The 20809-nt window shown below is 39.4% G+C and overlaps 1 long non-coding RNA gene across 1 annotated transcript in view; it reads left to right on the top strand.

Moving 5' to 3' along the window:
* The first annotated feature begins 17431 nt into the window (after positions 1–17431).
* LOC115357454 (uncharacterized) overlaps positions 17432–20809 on the top strand; it is a 21791-nt gene continuing 18413 nt past the window's right edge. The window contains exons 1-2 of the long non-coding RNA XR_003928111.1: positions 17432–17455; positions 17981–18690. This is a non-coding gene — a long non-coding RNA (uncharacterized LOC115357454). The remainder of the gene's footprint in view (positions 17456–17980; positions 18691–20809) is intronic.

Below are 20809 nucleotides of genomic sequence, written 5' to 3'. Positions count from 1 at the left end.
TATGAACAGTAACTTAAAAATGAAAATAACAACCTTGCAAGAAACAACCTTTTCTACCTTTGATACTCTAATAGCCATATAATGTAGGCAAATAGAGTGTTACGTGTAGTACATGAGTTCAGAAGGAGCTACGATGGGCCAATTGCTTTTTCCCCTACCGTCACCTAAAATTGTATGTCTGTTTGTTTGTTTGTCTTCTTGTTTTTTTTTTAGCAGGATATATCAAAAATTTATGGGTGGATTTGCAAAAAAAACTTTGTGGACAGGTTGGTCTCTAGCCAAAAAATAGCTGATTAACTTTTCATGCTGATTGGTCAGAAGGGGGCGTGGCAGTGGGCACTGCTGATTGCAAAAAGCATATAACCCAAACAGATACATGTAACAAGGCACAATTTAGTGGAAAGCTTGCTCATGGGACAAGGAAGAGCTGATTACACCAGTTGGCCAACATGGGGTGTGATAGTGAGTGTTGCCAATCACAACATGGTGCATAACTTCTGAATAGATTCACATAACACTGCTAGATTTTTGGGAAAGGTTTGTCATTGAGCTCTTCATAACAGTTGACTTAATTGGGGTGTGACAGTGGGTGTGGCCTATCACAACAAGGTGAATAACTCAGGCCACAGAAATATTCCTTAAATCCTAACCATACACACAGAACTGTAATGTTTGAGTTCATTGAACAATCAACATTACCTTCAATTAAAAGCATGAAAAGTAAGAATTGACAAAAGTTTAATTTTGTCAACTATATGACATGGAAATGGTGGATCTTGAGATTTGCATAGCATTGGCAGAGGTCTGAGTAACATCTTTCTAGTTTATCAAAGAAGAAGCACTACACGATTGCTCCAGTGTGTTTCATTTGAAGTTACATTGCACTCAATGAGCACTGCTGTGAACTGCACTCATGACACCAGAGAAAAATGTAGACTTGTGATCACTGTGAGCCCTTTCCACACATTACTGGTGGGCTGTAAGAAATCAGGCAAAAGTCAAAGCAAAAGCCTTGCAAAACCACCAGTGTGTGTGCTCAGAAGAAGGCTAGCCCATCTCAAATCATTGCTGTGTTTTGCTCAGGACTTGGGGCTTACAGTGGTGCTTGTGACCTCACCTGTCACCATTTAGCTGACAGCCACAGTATGCTAACCTTGTTAGATGTTGGGCTGAGATGGCTTTTTCCTCCATAGATAACAATCAGTGTGTTTGTGAACTTGCATATGACATAAATATGGACAAAAGTGCAGCCCCGCAGCTGAGGCTACACTGGAGAAGGTCAGGCATGGACAGTTTCATAGGGCACTGCCCAGTCATAAAACCTTGTTATGTCTGAAGGAATTTCTCTGGTCATGTCTCAAGCCACTTCTAAAAATGCCAGAGTTGAGTGTCATTTGTTGTCCTTGTCTATCTCAGATGTTTGAATTTTTCTACTTTTTTCTGCAGAACAACTTTTCCTTTATGTCTTGGATATATGCGGATAATTCTGTAAACAGCACTCACCTTCGGCTTCATGTCAGAATTGGAAACAGCTGCTGTGGCAGACCACAGGGGGCAAAGCTGGCCATTCTTTATCCCTTCTTTTACAGTGTGTAAAGTCTATGTGAAGAGCTACAGAGGGACGCAGGGCCCTCTGTTCACTCTCACAGTCACATCATTCCTACTATGGAGCAATAAATCAAGATGGGTCAAAATAAGAGGTCAAAGCCTCAAAAAATGAGGTGTCATATTTAGCACATTCATATGTCTACCTTGAACCAGCACACATCCTCATGATATACTATTGTCATGTTGGGTGTGATTCAAAAATAGATACATGTGTGTGTTTAACATGATAACTCTTTATAAACAGTATACCAGGAGCTATTTTAAAGTGTTTATTTCCACCATTTCAGACTGATTAGTACAGTGGTGTTCAAAGTGAGGTCCTTGAGAGTCTTAAAATCTACTACAGCTCAGCCATTAAACAGGAACTTTATCAGGCAGATCGTAGATCAACATGACAAGGGCTCTGAAGCAGCAGAGTGTTTTAGGGAGCGAAAATAAATAATTTCAGCTGGAATCATAGTGAAGTGTACCAGATTCATCTGAGCGATTTCAAGGTATGACTCAGACTCCACTAACTCTCCCAACCATTGCCTTCCAGCACGATGGCTCTGTTTATTGTCAATAGGCTTAGTAATAAGATATACAGCATGGCCGCAATAGCTGACATGCTATCAGCAGTGCCATAAATCCAACAGAAAATCATCGAGTTAGACACAGGTTTCCCAGTGAAACTCTGTGCTTCTGCGGCTACAAGAAACATGACTTATTAATGCCTGCAATTGCGACGTTCATTCCTGTCTGAGAAAAAATCAATAGGACCAAAAGTCCTTAGTGGGAATGCTGGAACGTGCATATGTTTGGCTGTTGTACAGGATGAAACAAAAGGCAACTTTGCATGAGTCAAACGGAAATACATGATGGAATGGACCAGTAAACAGCCAAAAATATGATGGAACACACCAATCCAAAAGCCTGATTAAGTGGAGGGAAAAAAACTATTACAATAAAATAACTCCCAGATTTTTCCCTAACACGACTAACAGGGGAAAGCATTTTCTGGAGAACTAAAAGGAATTACAAGAGCCGTGGGCAAGTGTAATTAATCTCCATATGTACAGCTGATGTATTGCAACAAGATCTCACTGGAAGAAATAAAGGGACATGCCACACAAATTCAGACAATCTGTTCTCATTTCCTGGTCTGCAAAACGGCAGGGAATGGAGGACAGCAGCGCCATGTGTTTCACGGCCATGTCGTATTCAATTTGAGAAACACCAGATCAATTGCTTTCTCTCAACCTAATTTAAATCAATACTATGGTATTTTCCACAGCCTTCGCATTAAATGAGATGTAACCAGTAATTCCTGTAATGTGAAAAAAGTTGCCAGAAGATCTTTGAAAATTTGGGGAAATTAAGCCCAATGTCTAAAAATGCACATGTGCACAGAAAGTGTCAGTTAAAATTCCACTGAAGGAAATACAACTAGCACCAAGGAACGTATAAAGGAGAACGGGACAATATGTCATAGTGACAGCGTTCCAAATTTGTACTGATGCCAGACTTTGGTGCCTCTATTGAAATCAATGGTATTGGCAGAGAAAATCCCACTGTAAACCACTATGACAGGACAGGACAACTATATAAGTAAACACAGACTGCCGCTTTTCATCAAATGTGCCCATTAGCTGTCCTTATTACTCGTCTCAAAACATCAGGGGTCAGATGCATAAAACTGTGTGGATTCATGACTAAAACTGTTTGTTCGCACAAAGCCAGAAATATGCAGGCACATTCTTTTTGTCAGATTTATGAAGCCATGCATACGCATGCTTGTGCTTTATAAATCTCCATCTTTGTGTCATTGTTTGCATATGCACGAGCCTCAAATACACTCCCACAGTCAGCCATAAATGGAGGTTGACACGCCCCTAATTAGCTCATTCATTTTTTTAGACATGGACACTAAAACGACAGCAAGGTCCTTTAACAGTGCCAGAGCCACCATCACTGTCATTATGCACAGCCATTTCACACGGCTCAGCCTGTTTATAATGCAGCATAATGACTATTAACTTTTAATTTGGAGGCACATATGTGCAGTCCACCCATCAATTACATCTGGATTATGTGTAACACATATTCTCACTCATGAATATATAATAATTAAAAAAACATAAATAGGCTTGTACAAAATTATACACGCACAATGAAATTGGATATTAAGGACATTTAATATATTGTAATAATAAAGTTACAATAATAATGTCATTTTTCATGTTATTTTCTCCAGCAGCCTGCAGCTAAAACTCTCTGTGTGCGTGGTGTGAAGTCTGCAGGAAGGTACCCACATTCTCACCGTGCCCTCTCTTTTATAAATACTGATTTCTGTGTAGAAAATATCATATGTGTGTTTCTGTACATATGAAACATTTTTGTTTTCCTTTGAGATTACTTGCCTGTTTGCTCCTGCATTTGGGTCCTACCAACCTCCTCACACGTAACACCATGAGTCTGTCTGGCAGCTGCATAAAGCCTAGTGTGAAACCCAACTCTAGCCACAGGCAGGTTTAAAATTCCATATATCAAATGAGCTAGTTATCAATAGACAAATAATTCTGACTCGTGGCTGGGGCACTGACCTGTTCAACAAAGCTTATAGTCTATTCAAAACATTGACAAGCACAGATCATTTTCCTTATGGGGCACCAGTTTGGGCTCATGCGCGATTCAAAGATATATTGTCTTTTCCTTCTTCATATGTGCCTTGACTAACACCCAGAAGTAATCATGGCAAGGTGGTGGGCGCATCACTCAAAAGTGTAAGCCAATGAGAGATCATAGAGACCATTTCATTTGATGAGAGAGTCAGATGGTTAGGACTGACAAAAAAAAAAAAAAAAAAAGTTTTCTTCATGTTTTATCAGTTAGAATTTCTATTCATACCAGTTACTTCAGCATGAAGTCACCATTTAAGATATCTGGTTTTCCAGGGTTTTCCATTTTGTTTAAGGTCTTGTTAAGGAGGTGTTGAAGATCATGACAAGGAGCATTAGCTAACAAGGTCAAACAATGTAATCTGCATTGCAGGGTTTGAGCTCATTTCATGAAACCCAAATAGGGATTGAGCCTAGTTGCAGACTAAAATGTCCTTTTAAATTTAAATAACTTTAATTCTCTTTCTGGGAGATGGATTGAAATAGTCCTGGATTTAATCTAGATTTCCAGATCACATATTAGTGTTAGTCCTGAAGTAAATAATGGTTTAAATTAAACCCCCAAAGAAGCAGCTTTAACTTCAGATTTCTGCTGTTTGTCAGAAGAGAAACAACATCCATCCTATTTCTCCCTCAGTTCCACACAAGTCTGAGCTTTTCTAGATGCAGTCCAGGTTTTATTAGCATTAACATAATGTTTTGAAATTTGAGTAATAATCCAAAGCCCTTTTTTAAACATCTATTTTGATACTCTGTCTATTGATTCAATATGCAGCCAGGTCATGAAAGTTTTATATTTGCTATTCCTAACTCTTATGGGGATGTTAGCTTTCTCCCTCAAAGAAAAAAGTTGTGCATAAATGATGTAATGTTTATGGAAGCAACAATAGTAGGTTGATCATAAGAAATGTGAGACCATTGAAGAAACATAAAGGATGACAGTCTGCAATGAAAATCTTTATTATTGTACAGGGCTAGCACCTACACTAACTGCAAAACACAAAAGCAGTTAGTGTAAAAGCAATGTCCACTTCTCACCAAAGGTGTTACCAAAAATAAGAAAAACATGGATCCGATGGATTGACACTTTAAATTGAATCATGGACTCCATAGCCCAGAAGTAATTAATCTGAGTTAAGATGTGTTTTTGGATCACTCTTCCTCTATCCTCTATCCTGAGGATTTCACATCTCTAAACATCCACATAAAAACTGGTGGCACGGCCTGCTGAACATCAAGCTAGCAGGTGACAAAACTAGAACTCAGCATGGCTGTCAGTTAGCCGATTGTGCTGTAGCACCCCAAGGTCTAAACCAAGTTCAAGGGGCCCTAACTGGTGATGATGAAGAGAGACCAGGAGGAGGATTAACCCAGAGGTGCGGAGGCAGAGGTGAGGATAGCAACACTTTTGATGACCTTTCCGCTGGAATGTTCTCTATGTCAGTCAACAGCAGGCCACACGGTGCTCAAGTTCCTGGCCGAGGCACAGCTCCTCAGACCGGAGGTTAAGTTCCACCTGTGGTTTGCGTCAGATCATTTCCCGTGGCTGTACATGGCAACATTTTTTTCAGCAAGCCAAAGGTCTGCTTCTGAAGAGTGAGCCACGTTAATCCTTTGAACCCTGAGTCGCTTGGTTTCTTTAAAAAACATGATCTATTGAACATGAAACTATTAGAAAATTACACCAATTTGATCGGAAAGTTACTGAAAAATGTGTAAAATAATAATAATAATAATAATAATAACAATTAGAATAATTAGAATAATAATAACCATGAAAAATTAAAAAAATACCAGAGAATTTGAAAAAAAAAATATGAAATAGTCGAATGTTTTTATTACATAAAGAAAATAACATGTTATCTAAAAATTACAAAAAATTGCAAAAACAAAACAAAACAAAACAACACAACATAACATTAATAAAGCGATTGCCACAACCACACAACATTTATAATAATGCATTATATTTAAAATTAAATTACCATTACAATACCAAAACTATCACAACAATTTGGAACAAAATAATAGCAAAATTAAAATAATATTGCCACAAAAATGCTGAAAGTTTTGCGAAAAAATACGAAAAGGAACAAGAAGAAAAATAAACAAACACAAGATTTGAAACTCCTCTCAAAAGAAAAGCCCATCCACAGGCTCCACAGGTTTCAAAGGCTTTAACAAGATATTGATGTATACCTATCTTATCTGAGCAAAATGCCCTACATGGTAGTTCTTCACCTCCTTCTGAAATAAATCCGCAGAAAACTGCAAGTGTTACGGCACTCTGACTGAGTTTTCTCCTTAATGAGAGGGAAATATTGGGTCTATGCTGGTTTCTTGTGGGATCCAACATGACTGGATTTTCCTCCCAAATTGACCTAAGAACAACAGCAACATTTTCTGAGCATATTTTCTCAGTCAAACCACGACCGCAAGACCACAAACGAGGCTGAACGCTATTGGAAAGCACTGCAGACAAAACTGTACTGAGTGACTCTGGTGCCCTCAGTGTATACATCTATATAGCTGTGGCAACAAAGTACATTTACTTGAGTACTGTACTTAAGTATATTTTCTGATTATCTGTACTTTTCTGTCATTTTTACTTGAGGTTTTTTTGTTTTTGTATTTTTGACTCCACTCCGAGTCAAAAATACAATCTATGAGCATTGTCGTTACTTGTTACTTTTAAGCACAGCTCTGAAGTCAGCTTGTTAGCTTTTTGGTCACATGTGATGTTCCTAACAGGAGAGAGAAAAAAATCACAGTATCCACTATAAACTGGGTTTGATTTAAAAGGGGAAATACATCACTGAGCTCTCTGAAACAAGCACATGCAAGACATCCACTTTCAACATAAAATGCTTCCATTCCATTGTGTTAACAAAGTCCAAATGACTCACCCAGCAGCAAAGTGGTTCTACAAGCAAGTGACATGCTGGCATCTTAAAGAAAATGTACTTTTGAAAATACTCAAGGACTTAACCCAAGTAAAAATTTGACTGAGCAACTTTCGTTTCCACTGGAGTAATATATGACCAGAAGGATCTATACTTTGACGCAAGTGATGGCATTATGTACTTTGTCCACCACTGGCTGTACATGGAGATGTGTAGGTGTGTGTGTATGTGTGGCGTTGAGGCTGAAGCATAACTGACCCCCAGGGCCACTATGAGTGGCTTGCCCATGTGATGTAAATCAGGACTGACCAACACCAGCAAGCACCATATGCCTCTATTATTGTTGTTCTACTTAGAGTGAGCAAAAAAAGTCTTTTGCATTGGATTCTTTCATGCTGTTGATGATTTTTCCTGAAATACACTGTTAAGTGCTTGATGTCATAAGTAATGTAGTTCCTTTGGCCATTGGAATCAATTTTTACCAGTCAGGACTCGACTCATTTCATGTCCTAGTTTAAAGTACCACACCAGTAATTCTGCATGGTTAGTATAATAGCTACAAAATATATATACTCCACATTTCTGCTAATCTTCACCCAAAGGTGATAGAGCTCACCCTCTGTGTAGTGAATTTCAGCTCCTCCCATCGGGTCGCAGGCACAACGTACCAAGGAGCAAAACCAAAAGACACGGATCCAGTTTAGTTCCTGCAGCCATCATACAGCTTAACAAGAACTAGATTAGTTGTTCTTTGGCAAGGATGATGGTGGTGACAACGACGACAACGACATTGTTGTTGGGTTAGTGCTCATGATGGCATAATGATATGTTGCACTATGCACTTTAAGGTTCTCCACTTTGCTGAGGTCAAGCTTAAAATGTGATGATATTGATATTGATTAACTTGTGTATTTATGTGTTTTTATTGTCTTTTTTGTCTTGTATGAATGACTTGCTGCAAGCCAAATTTACCTTCTGGTATCAATAAAGTAAACTTGAACTTGAACTTGAAGCCAGCAGTTATATTTTAGAACCCAAATATCATTTTTCCTCCAGTCATTGGTTTCTATACATTCCACTACGATATGAAAATGAACTCTCAGAGACTTCAAACTTTCTTCACACCAGTATTCCATCACCGTTAATAAAGTTGTCCAAATTTATTCTAAAAGCAGCAGTACTGTTGTGTTTTGATGACTTGATATTGGGAGGACAGAAACAGCCTCACCACTGAAAAGTAGTGCTAGATCAGAAACTCCTAAGGGATTCACTTAACATTTTGCAAATATCTTGGTCATGGAGTAAAGAAGAGCACATTACACCAATTGGCCAAAGCGGGGCGTGATGGTGGATATTCCTGTAAAATGTCCTAACTTTGTGGCATGGGCGACACATTCAAAATGACTACGATGTGAGAAGTGTGAATTTATGCTTTTATTTGATTTCTCCACTCTCAAGTTAAGGGGCATAATGGACAAATAAAACCACAGTCTCGTGTGAATACATTTATTCTAGTCTGAATAAACTTATGAATTAAGATTTTTTAAAATAATATACAGTATGTTTTCAATGTCAGCATTCAACAAAATACTATATGTTTCTGTGCGCCTGCACATACAGCAACATACAGCAGATATCCTGGGAAATTTATAACAATGTCAATGTTCTCTGCTGCTGTTAATCCTTCACATCAGTGTGGCTGATAACTCTGCCAGTGCAGGCTTTGAAAGTAAGATGCAACTTCCCAAAGTGAACTCCCAGAACATGTGATTTACACTATCGATCCAACGTCCTGATTAGAATTTTTAATTAATGAAGGAGGCTAATTGCCTAGAGAGAGAAATCTGCCCGACCCTGAACGAGGCTGATGATTTGCGTAGCGGCACTGAGCCTAAGTTAATTGCTAGGCTGATTTGACTCGCCTTGCCAGAGATAATATACTGTGGCACATTTGAAAAATTGACCTGACTCTCATCCTATTTAAAGATCATATATGGCAAGGAGGAAGCAAGAAAAAATGAAGCCACGGGTGGTGTGAGGTTCTGTATATATGAATTAGTGTAAAATATAAACGAGGTGAAAAATATAGACCAGGTATTGCCAAGTGCCTGTGCCAAATGTAACCAGTGTTTTTCTTGCTTAGGTAATGAAGGTGGGATTCAGAGGGCTGGGAAGGGAAAAGGGGCACTTGCTCTGCAGGAGATTCTGATACCTCAACAACAATCCCTGCTCTTCCCCAAGCAACGAGACGGGCCGCTAGGGGCATTTTCACAGCCTAAAGGCCTTCCATTAACTATTAATCTTCTCCTGAAGAGCAGTGGGGGAACAGTAGAGTCACAGCTGCCCCCCCACTACCACCCCTAGAATCCCCCCCCACCCACCCCCACCCCCTACCCACACCCACACACACACACACACTGTTTCCATTGGCAAACAATCTGCACCTATGAGTTTGGGCTAATTAATTTTAAATAAAATACATTTGCTATGCATAATTTATACTCAAAGCCCAGGGCTACTGGTGTTAGACAAATATACAAACTCCATACTGAATTACAAACCACTTCATTTCAGTTGAGAGGAAGAGTGCAGAACCTTGGCAAGGTATCAAAGCAAAAGTGGACCCCTGCATTTTTTGGGGTTACAGTTTTCCAAACCAAACAAACTTAACTTTAGTGGTACAAGGAGCATTAAAAAGTTCTGCGTGCCTGATGTTTCCTCCTTGGGCAAGTGTGGTGTGCAGAGTGGTATGTATTCTATGAACATACCTGTTACAGAATTCATTATGTAGCCCATTTCTTATTGCAGAAACAGTAATAGGACTTTGTGATACAGGAACAAAATAGAAATATAAATTACACTGACAAACGTAAAAGAAAAAAATCAACAAAACTGAATGTTAAATCTTTCCATTTAGAGAAGACAAACAGGTGATCGAAAGCATCAAAACATGAAGACAAAAAATACCTGCACACAGAATACTGATTCCTTATTTAATAGGCAATGTTTTGACAAGGCTGGGTCTTGCTCAGGCAAATGTCAGCCATGTGGAAAACAAGGTGTATAAAAATACAGGTCACACTTCCTTTGTATAGTCCCTTATAGATCTACAAAAGAATTTCAACTAATATATAAGTTAAATATCAACAAGAGTTCAGTAGAATGTTGACCAACAGTATAAAGAACATATGGCTCCAGAGAAAACCATGACAAGGCAGATCACCACATAATATGGATAAATGGGAAAAGATTTTTAGATCTATGAAATCTCTCCCTTGAAAAACCTGGTTCTTTTTTTCTGAAGACAACATAGTGCAGTGCTGCCGAAAAACCATTTGACATGCATTGAGAGACTAAGTGAGGTTTGGCCTTAAAATACGCCTTGGACTGGCCTCAGGCTTATAAAGCTGTCACTGGTCGTTCTCAGCACTGGGTTGGGTGTAAGCCTCTGGTGGCCACTGGTCTCACCTGAGCCGGACCTGCTAACCTGCCATGCTTGAGAAAGAACTCAGGATGGCTTTGCTGGGGCTTCCGCCCTGGCTTACTGCAAACCCCTGGAACATAAGGCACTTCCGTGTCTTTTCTAGCCTTCTCTTCTGGCTCTTGGAGTCCAAGTATGCAGCATTCCGCATAAGGCCAGGATTTATAGCCTTGTGGAGCAAGGAGACGGTGGAAAGACGCCATTTCAGCAAGGAATAAAAACACTTTTCAGATGGTTATTGTATGCTAACCAAGAAAAACACAAGGCAACTTTTACAGAGCCACAGGCCAGACTGCATAAATACATCTGCTGAGTACACATTGTTTAAATAATATCTGCAGTTCTGTTACTTGCTATTTTGGTTAAACAAATTATTGTTGCAATTTATTTTTCATTTCACTTTGAGGTGTCTCTTCTAGCAGCTGTTTCATCTTGCAGGCAGGATTATAGCTCCAGATGGTTTGATTAGAATCCTACAGAAACCTACCTGAAGCTCTAACCCAGCCTCAGAGAAGAGGCGTAGCATTTGTGATGTGGCCCACCCAAGGAGACAAACAAATACTTGGTTGGAATTGTACATTGTTTTGATTTTGGAGACACATAAAGAATGACGATCTTCCGATGAACTGTGGACAGAGAAGAGGAGAGGCAGACAGAAAATAGAGAAGGGCAGGAAGGGAGAAAAATGGTGGGCGAAGAAAGCAACATTCCCAAGCTGGTCTGGTTAATTGCGTGGGATTGGAACCAGATGCATAGCCGCAGTGACGTGATCCGAGTAGACCTTGAAAGTCCTTCTGGTTTGAGGGGAAAAGGGGGATTGGGAGACTCGAGGAGGACAGCAATAGATAGGGAGGATGACAAAAAGAGATAATAGGGGAAAACGGATGGTGTTGTGGTATGAGAGTTAGCAAAGAAACAAAATAACAGATAATGAGGGAAGGGAAGAGCAATTGAGGCTGTGCTGGAAAACAAGAGGAAAAACATCATGAAAAGTGTGGCCACACCAAGAAAAATGGACTCCCAATTGGCATCAAGTTAAACCAATATCGTACGGAGCCCAGGCAAATATTTAGCTGAAAATTTTGTGCATCATTGCCCCATCTGAGTCAGAGTTTCTGCACATCACCACTCAACCTGTCTCGTCAAATTAAGCCTTTTCTGCCATGCTGTTTTGCTACTAATTAATTGTCTCTGTCTTAATGACAAAGTGGCAAATTAAGCTGTAACTGTTGCTATAAAATCCGTGCTCTGTCAATGAAGTCAGTCCCATTGTTGAGTCAATTATTATTGGGAGTTGAGCTAGCAAATGAGGAAACACTATGAGCACTTTTTATAGTTCTATACATTTTTATTATTATTATTATTATTATTATTATTATTTTAGTTTTATAGTTTGCTCAGCCAGCACATGTTGAAAAATGGTGTGCAATGCAACACATACAAAATGTATCATGGAATTAAGATTTGGTGTTTGTACAAGAATTCAAAAGATTATATAGGATGTAAAATGACAAGCACCAAAACAGGAGCATGAGTTTCACTTCAACATCTTAACTTATTTTCTTTTTTCTTATTATTTTATATCATTGTTGTTTATCATAGTTACAATTATGACATGTAGGTTAATCTGATGGATTTATTTTTAGATTCTTTTTACATGCATGCCATGCTATCATCATCTCCACAAAATCTTAACCCATGTAATGAAAGTCCATTAGCTTTATGATGGAGAGGTTGAAAACTATAAGTTTGGTCACAAAACAATTATATCCCATAACCAATGTCATCACTCTCTCTCTCTCTCTCTCTCTGTCTCTCTCTCTCTTTCTCTGTCTCTCTCTCTCTCTCTCTCTCTCTCCCTCTCTCTCTCTGTCCCTCATACACACTGAACCTGACTCCCAAGTTACCTTCAAGCCTGACCTTTATCCATTAAAAGGTTTTTGGCTCAGTTTCTGAGGGAAGCCACCTCCTGTGCCGGGGTTGTGTGATTTGTGATTAGTGGGTGGATCAGAGTGCTCTGAGTGGATTTGATGGGGCCCCGGGGCCTTCGCTCTCATAATTACACTCCGTCCCTGGGGAGAGACCCTGAAGTGACAGCCACGTAGCTCCCTTTTTTACCAGGTCAGACCCGGCGATTGAGTACATCCTGTTCCCCGCCAATGGCCCTTTCCTTTTAAAGAGCGATTCCCTAGGACCGTGGGACACAGGGACCAGCTCCACATTACCAGCAGGCACCTGTTCCACAACCTACTTAAAGGCTGCCAGGCCACCGATATCAGACTGCAATCCTTTCTTTTGCATAATCAAGTATGTGAATATCTTGAGGCTTTGATTTTTTTCTGCCTAACTCTTGGAGCCACTTCTTTCCTCCCTTCTTTACTATTTAAAAATGCAGGGATATGTTAAATGTTTTACAAGCTCAATGTTTGCTGTTCTGGTGATTGACCCAAACCTGAAACATGCTGTGAAAACAGTGTTTGCTAAAGGAAAAAAGGCATTGAAAAAAAGTAGAGCACAGTAAATCTTGGAGTTAGGCAGAAATTCTAAACAGATGTGTTAAAGCTTTAAATCTCCTTTTTAGCACTTGTGTTTTTGAAAATCCAGGGCTCCATAGTGTTTCATTGTTGAGTGTAAACACAAATTAGAGGAGTGGCTATTATTGGATAATAAGACTGTATTAAAACTACAATAAAATTATCCTCTGTATTCACTGTAAGTGGATGAACAGTTAATGGAAATATGATCAAAATTGTAATATGGCCAAGTGAAATATCCAAAAACTGTGTAAAATGTGTGACAGAACATTGTTGTATTGTTGTAAATAAAGTATTATGGTACTACAGAGACACTTTGGCCTACAAGTTGCATTTTCTAGATGTAAGAAAACATGTTTGTTTAGTACAGACCCCAGCAAAAATCAAACCATTATCATTTTGATAGCATTTTTAGTCAAAATAAAATTAGAATGCAAAAACTGAAAATTCATTCATTCAATTTTTCAACTGAAAATGTGAAAATTCACAAATTGTGAATTGTATTATCTGCATATAGATGTAGATATAGATATAGAAAGATTTTTTTTTTTTTATCACTCATCCCTAATTCAATGGCAACTTTTTGACTTGGGTAAGTGAATCCAGACAAGCTGTATTATGGCCTTCAGCTTCTTCATATACTGGTTTCTGCAATGATTCTCATATCTTGATTTCTGTCTAAAATACATAAAATGAACTCATGGCTTCCCCTTTTTTTTCCTGTTTAAAGGTAATTTTATTAAATGTAATGCGTTTCTGCTCTGATTCCTACTCTTTTTGTCTTTGTTTCCCCCTGAAGCCTCACCATTCAGTGCTCTGGAACTCTCACAGCACAGAAAGCCCACATGTTCTGGCTCTCCCTCAGCTGCTATTTACACAGGAGGAATCCGTTTTAATTTCAATTTATGTTATATTACACAGCACGTCGGCCTGCCTTTAAACATAATTTTTATTGGAAAAATCATTACATACAGACAGGCTCTCTTTGTAGGCCGTTTGTTTTTCATGTCAGTTGAATGAATCACTCATGTATCCATTCACATTCCAGCTCCTAACTTTTCTTTATAATGTAAGAACACAGGTGTCAGTGTTTCTGGACCTGATTGGAGGAACATAAGCATTTTGTGAGGTGAAGTCCAGCTGTGATACGTTTACTGGAGTCAGTCCAAAACTGCCAGTAAAAATATGAGTTTTGAAAAATGCACTTCATTGTCATTATCTTCATTTCTTCATCATGCAATCATCCTTGATCAAATATGTGTACAAATAAAGCAGGGGTTGTCAAACTCTTTTATATTCCATTCATTGCGTTGTCTGTGATTTAGCTGCAGACTCCCATTAGAGGTGATTTTGCCAAGGGACCCCTAATATGAAAAGATATTTGTGTTAAGCATCACATTTTTAATGTCATACCTGAACAATGGGTTTAAAACGGAAACTGATCACACACATTTATTTGAATCAAAGCACTTTTTAATGAACAAAATTCTAGCAAAATTAAACTATTCCTCGTTTTGCCAAGGGATCCCTGGAAGCTCATCATGGACCCCTGAGGGTCCCTGGAATGCCACTTTGAAAACCACTGAGATGAGGAAAAATTTAATTCCAATCATAGGATGCACAAAGGCAGAAAATGGATTGGGTTACTAATACAGAGTGTGGGCTAAGCCAAAACTTCAGACTTCTGACAAAAAATGAATTTTGTACTGAGAAATGTATAATCAGTCTGAAGGCTGGATTATGGTTCTGCGGACACCCACACGCACACGCAGTTGCCACGCAGATGGTGTGTGCCCCGTATGCCTCTGCGTAATACGCTAAGCAATTCTCCGCCAAAACGCTAGAGGGCGCGTTTCTTTTTTTTCTGCAGACCCACGTAGACCCTGTGACGTATGGTGCCAGCAGCGACATTTTTAAAAGGAGCAGCAGTTGTTATCAGAATAGAAGACATCCAAACTTTCCAAACAATTTGAAATCAACCAACGAGTTGAGATGCGATCACAACAGCAGTTCTTTTAAAAATGACGGTGCCGGCACAACAACAGGACGTGACTTCGGAGGGGAAATGCCGGAAATGATGTAGCTCGGCGGACCAATCATAGCTCTTGTTATCTGTGGGGGGCCTGCGTGGGGGCTACGTGGGGTCCGCGTAGTTACAATTTTTTGGAGGTGCATTGCAAGTCTCTGCAGCGGTCGCAGATGTCCCGCAAGGTTTGCACACCGCCCGTAAGCTTCGCGTATGCATAACCATAATCTGGCCTTGAGAAAAAGAGGTCATTGTGCACCCAAATCAGATGTGGAATACTACCACATTGCATTGAAATAGTACATTTTGTTGGGATGGTCTCAACCTCAGAGACAATCATCCTATAAAGCTAATTCTTTGGTGATTTTTATTGCAATGGCTGAAATCCTCAAATATTGCAGATTATTTGGAAAAATCATGGAATTTAAAGAAACCAGTTTTACATGGTGTAAAATAGGCTTGTGTTATGTTGAACTTTTTTGCTGCCTTAGGCCCTGAATGTTGCTGTACCTTGCAAACGTTACCGTTTGATGTTAGTAGAAAGTAGAAAATTACACATGCTATATGCTTACACACATACATACACATAGAATCACATACTTATATAAATAAAATGAATAAATAAAAACAAACCAACAAATAAACAGATAAATAAAGACCAAAAGGACCATAATTGCAAGTCCATATAAGCAGCAAATAAAAATGTAATACATTTCAATAAATAAATGAAGAAAGAATGAGAAAGAAAGAAAGAAAGAAAGAGTGTGAATTTCCCAGTCTGGGATCAATAAAGTATACCTATCTATCTATCTATCTAAAGAAAGAAAGAAAGAATCAATCAATCAATCACTAGAGGGGGGTGAAGAAGAGAATTAAGAAAAGAGAAGAAGAGGGAAGAGGAAGATTAGGGAAAGAGATATATACTTATACCCTTATACTAACATACTCTCTCACAGGTAGACTTGTGGACTAAGTGAATACTTATTCTGTAAGGAAACTGTTTTCTCCCATCTCATATATCTATCCCCATCCTGCCAGTCGAACATAGTGCACTGTAGGTTCAGCTTTGAATTATGTAAACATCAGATTCCCTGGTTCCCAGATTTCTGTGTAGGTATCCATTTGTCCAGTCTAGTCCAGTCCATTTGTCTATTATGGACATAAGTCATTCATATGCTGCAGTTTCTGATAGGGCAGTGAACCATTCTGAGTAAATAGGGTTATTCCCCCCATCCAATCCCTTAGTATAACCCTCTTGACTGTGGTGAATGCAACTTTTAGCCACTGTGCTTTCTTCCCACTTATTCTGTCATTTCCTTTTGGGCTATTCAGAAGGCTTAAAGCAGGGGTAAGAGCAACACTGTACCCAGGTTATTGTCACAGAGACCCTTATCAGTTGTTTTTTTAATCACTTGATCCTGGTGTTTTTTTTTTTTTTTTTTAATGCGATCCAATGGGTAGATAAAAATTAGTTTCTGGTCCCATTTGAATTGTGCCATGGATTTCACATATGTTGTTTGTAATATTTAAAGATAATTTTTCACGCAAAGAAGACTACAATTTAGCGCAAAGAATATTAATAATGTTAGCTTTTGTGTGAGCCTGCTTTCTGAACTACAACTCTTCGCTGCTCTCGGTGCGAATGATATACGTCACCACCCGCACTGGAAGCCGACAACAGACATGGCCATTTCTCTGCTCCGTGCTGAGTTTTTGAGGTTCTGAGTTTTTCCGCCCGACGGCGGGGTCCGCTCGCCCTCCTGCCCAGCCCGGCGCTCCGTCGGCCCTCGGAGACGCGGACAATCGGGAACAAAACACACCGGCATCTTGACTTGAATCTGGATGGAGGGAAACGGCGATGACGTGACGTCACATACGTGACACAGTATGTAGTCTTTCTAATTGTGTTTTCTCAACAGCATTTAACTGAACAATGGCGCAATAAACGGTCAAAATCTTGACATGAAAATTTATTATTTAAGCCTATAAATAACATTTGTGTAATCCATGGCATAACGACGGGGGGACCAGAAAATAATTATTTTCTGTCCATTGAACACCATTCATTTTTTTTGCTCCGAAAGGTCCCATGGGGGTCCACCGGAAGGGGCGGGACTTCACCACTCTATAGTTGGCGGATATGTAGTGAGAATCTTTTGTTTTCTCACATGTGGTTGGATGTTTGAGGTTCGTGTCATTCATTCTGTTTTGTGATTGGCTGTGGGGCGGGAGCTGGCGTTGGTAAGGTCAGTGTTGCCAACTTGGCAACTTTCTGCTAAATCTGGCGACTTTCCAACTCCCCATGGCGACTTTTTTTTGTCAAAAGCGACTAGCGACAAATCTAGCGACTTTTCCTGGTGTTACTGGAGACTTCTGGTATTTTGGAAACTGACATGAAAGCACGTATCGTTCCTCTGCAGTTCCTGTTCTCAGCGAGCAGCGGGTGCTGCCGCGAGCCCCTCCCCCGCCCCAAAGTCCTCACAGGTGGTCACAGCCTGGAGCCGCGCACGGCAGTCGCAGGCAGCTGCAGTCAGGAGAGGAGCAGAGAGGAGACCCACCACTCCGCGGCCAGGCAGCAGATGAATCGCGCATGCGCAAAGCCGCCGTTGGTCCCGCCCTTCCCGTAACTTTGTAGTTCTAAAACCTATTGAGGATGTTTTTTTACTCATTTTTTCTCTCCTACGATGTTATTCCTCTCCTGCAGCGTCCATTACAATCACGTGCAAATTGCCAATTATGCAAATTCATCGATGACGTCAACACTGGGTAAGGTTGGAGAAGAAGGAGGTTGAAAAAATGGCGAACACAAGTGAAAATGGACTGTGACAAAAAAGTTACGGCAAGTGGATGTATTTAGCATAAGTGCGTGGTTGTATGTTTTTAAAGACTCTCTATCCGACAGTCTGTTGCTAAAACATTACCTACACACCTTCACTGGATTAAAAAAGACACTTTTAGCCCAGAAGTGAGAGACTTTATTTGTTGCCTTGCAATATAGCTTGTGTTAGCACATATAGCTGTGTGCAGCAGCAGTCGCTAGCACACTGACTGGACTCATGTTGCAGCTAGCCCAGCGCACATCAGAGATTTGTTTTTCCCCGTTGTTCCCGATCTGGAAACCTTGAAGGATTTGGCGTTGTTGCCGTGTGTTGCTGTCTCTCATCACCCGCTCCTGGCCCCGCCGTCGCCTGTCGCCTGTCTCCTGGCCCCGCCGACCGCCGTCACCTGTCGCCGGGGTTTGCCGACCGTCATCACTAGCTCCTGGCTCCGCCGACCGGCATCACCTGCCGCTCAACGGACCTTGCCGCTTTGAGGACTCCGCTGCGTCAACTTACCTTCGTCAGAGACATCGTTTACGTTAGAGATTGGACCCGCAACTCTCACATAAGGTACCATATTTTATTTTCTGGCTCTTCTGAGTGAAGCGGCCATTTTGTTTTGGGCCTCACCGCTCCCAAGCTATGCATCAGGCCTGCATCAGGTACTTTTAGTTTGCGGCTGGGGATTGTGTGTGTGTGTGTTTGGTGAGTGTGGGCCGACTGTTTTGCGTTTTATTGTGTGTGATTTTGATTCTGAATTACAGAGAAGTTATTCAGTTTTTCAGGTGGTATATTGCTACTGCATTGTTTTATTTTGATATTGAAAAAGAAAAAGAAACTAATTTCTATATTTGTAAATTTGATACATTCTATCAGTAAACAAAAAGGTTCATTTTTCATTGTTCCTAAACATACTACTGTGTGTTATAGTGTAAGATAAGATTGATTTTGCAGCCGTTTATAAAAAAAGGTACATGTATCTTATTGAGGTAAAATAGTTACTTACACATTAATTTTATTTCATGAGTTGGATAAAAAGTGACAATAATAGTTCATTAAGTTAATTAACGGTTAAAAACTGAGACTTGAGACACTAATAATACAACAAGGTAAACTACACATTGATTAATTTAATTTGATTTGTGATTTGGTTGGTGGGTTTATCGAGTTGAAGAACTCAGGGCAGCCTTTCTCTTATGACTGAGGGATACAAGGGCTACAAACATAGTCTATGCCTTATTGCCTCTAGAAACATAGAAAAACACTGCTTAAGAGTAAAGCCACAACATTATATCATGTAACACTATCTAATAGTAACCTTGGCTAGGAAGTGGTTGAATGCAGACATTAGCTAGTAGCTAATGGGTAATCAAATACGTTGTTTTACCTTGAAATATAGCCCAAATGTCTGCATTTTCACTACCCATTTTTTTCAGTTATTGATCAAACAGGAAGCGGTGAAATGATAACCTTTTGTCAGAGTCCCTACATTTATAAGATATGCAACCTGGAACGCAGCAGTACAACATTATCCTTTTGAGTAGAGTATTTGAGCCTCCCACCCTGAGCATGACATCAAAGGAAAATAGCCACAGTATGAATATGGTCTATTAAACTGTCAGTCTGCCACCATCACCCGGACATCATCTCCATTCAGCCCACTGATGTGTTGGTATGTGCCGCAGCAAAAAGTGTCATCAGGTCCTCTACTGAATCTTTGAAAGAGGGGCTTTTTTGTCTTATCTACTCATTATTCTATGGGCCATAATTATTTAAACCCTGCAAAAACATATCTAAGTAGGCAAATTGCATATTAGACACACACTGTAGGCTAGACAATGTCATTCATGCTACAATGACTTCTATCACCAGCAGCTCAGCTTCCACTTAATATATATATATATATATATATATCTATATATATATCTATATATATATCTATATATCTATATCTATATATACACATATATATATAGATGTAGATATAGATATATATATATATAGATATATACACATACATATACAGTGGCGGCTGGTGAAAAAAATTCTTGGTGGGGCTGGTGTGCCAACACATTTCCCTGCCTAGTCTAGTATAAGCATTCAAATGAACAGTCGGAAAATTACTAACAGTTCCACAATAATATTTAATTTGCTTCTCAAAATCAACAGTTTCAAAAATAGCCATCTTAGACCATCATCAGTATATGAAGTGATCTGGAGCTTACACATATTCAACTCCCCAACAAGGCAGGCCAACAAAATAGTTGATGATCAAGGCTAATGTATTTAAGTTATGAAAATAGGCATATCCATCCATGCCACAGCTTCTAAGAGAAATTTAGAAAAAACTAATTATCCCCATTAGTTAGATAGCACTTTTTTATTAACTGAGTAATGAATATGGCCCTCTGTAAAAGAGAATAATAATCATATTTACAAATATAACAAAATAATAGATTCATGGGACATTTTCCATATAACATTCAGTTATTGTACAAACTGATTCTTGATCACAGCATTCTATCAAGAGTAGAACAAAAGCACTAACGGCATCATAAATTAACAGTCTTCGATTTCCAACTTAATATCACATGAAATCAATGCTTTATTTGTTCGAATGTTCTACGCTATTTACATGCAATAAACACCCTTATCACAGACCTGTGAAATGCATACTTGGCTGTGGTTTTATTGCTTAACATGTGACATATTTTCAAAAAGGAAACACTAAAATATTCTCCCATAACTCGGCATTTGATGTCAAGTCAGAGAATGAAAACG

The sequence above is a fragment of the Myripristis murdjan genome, chromosome 4 (assembly GCF_902150065.1).
Source record: "Myripristis murdjan chromosome 4, fMyrMur1.1, whole genome shotgun sequence".
NCBI lineage: Eukaryota > Metazoa > Chordata > Actinopteri > Holocentriformes > Holocentridae > Myripristis > Myripristis murdjan.
This window is presented reverse-complemented; position numbering and strand designations above follow the sequence as displayed.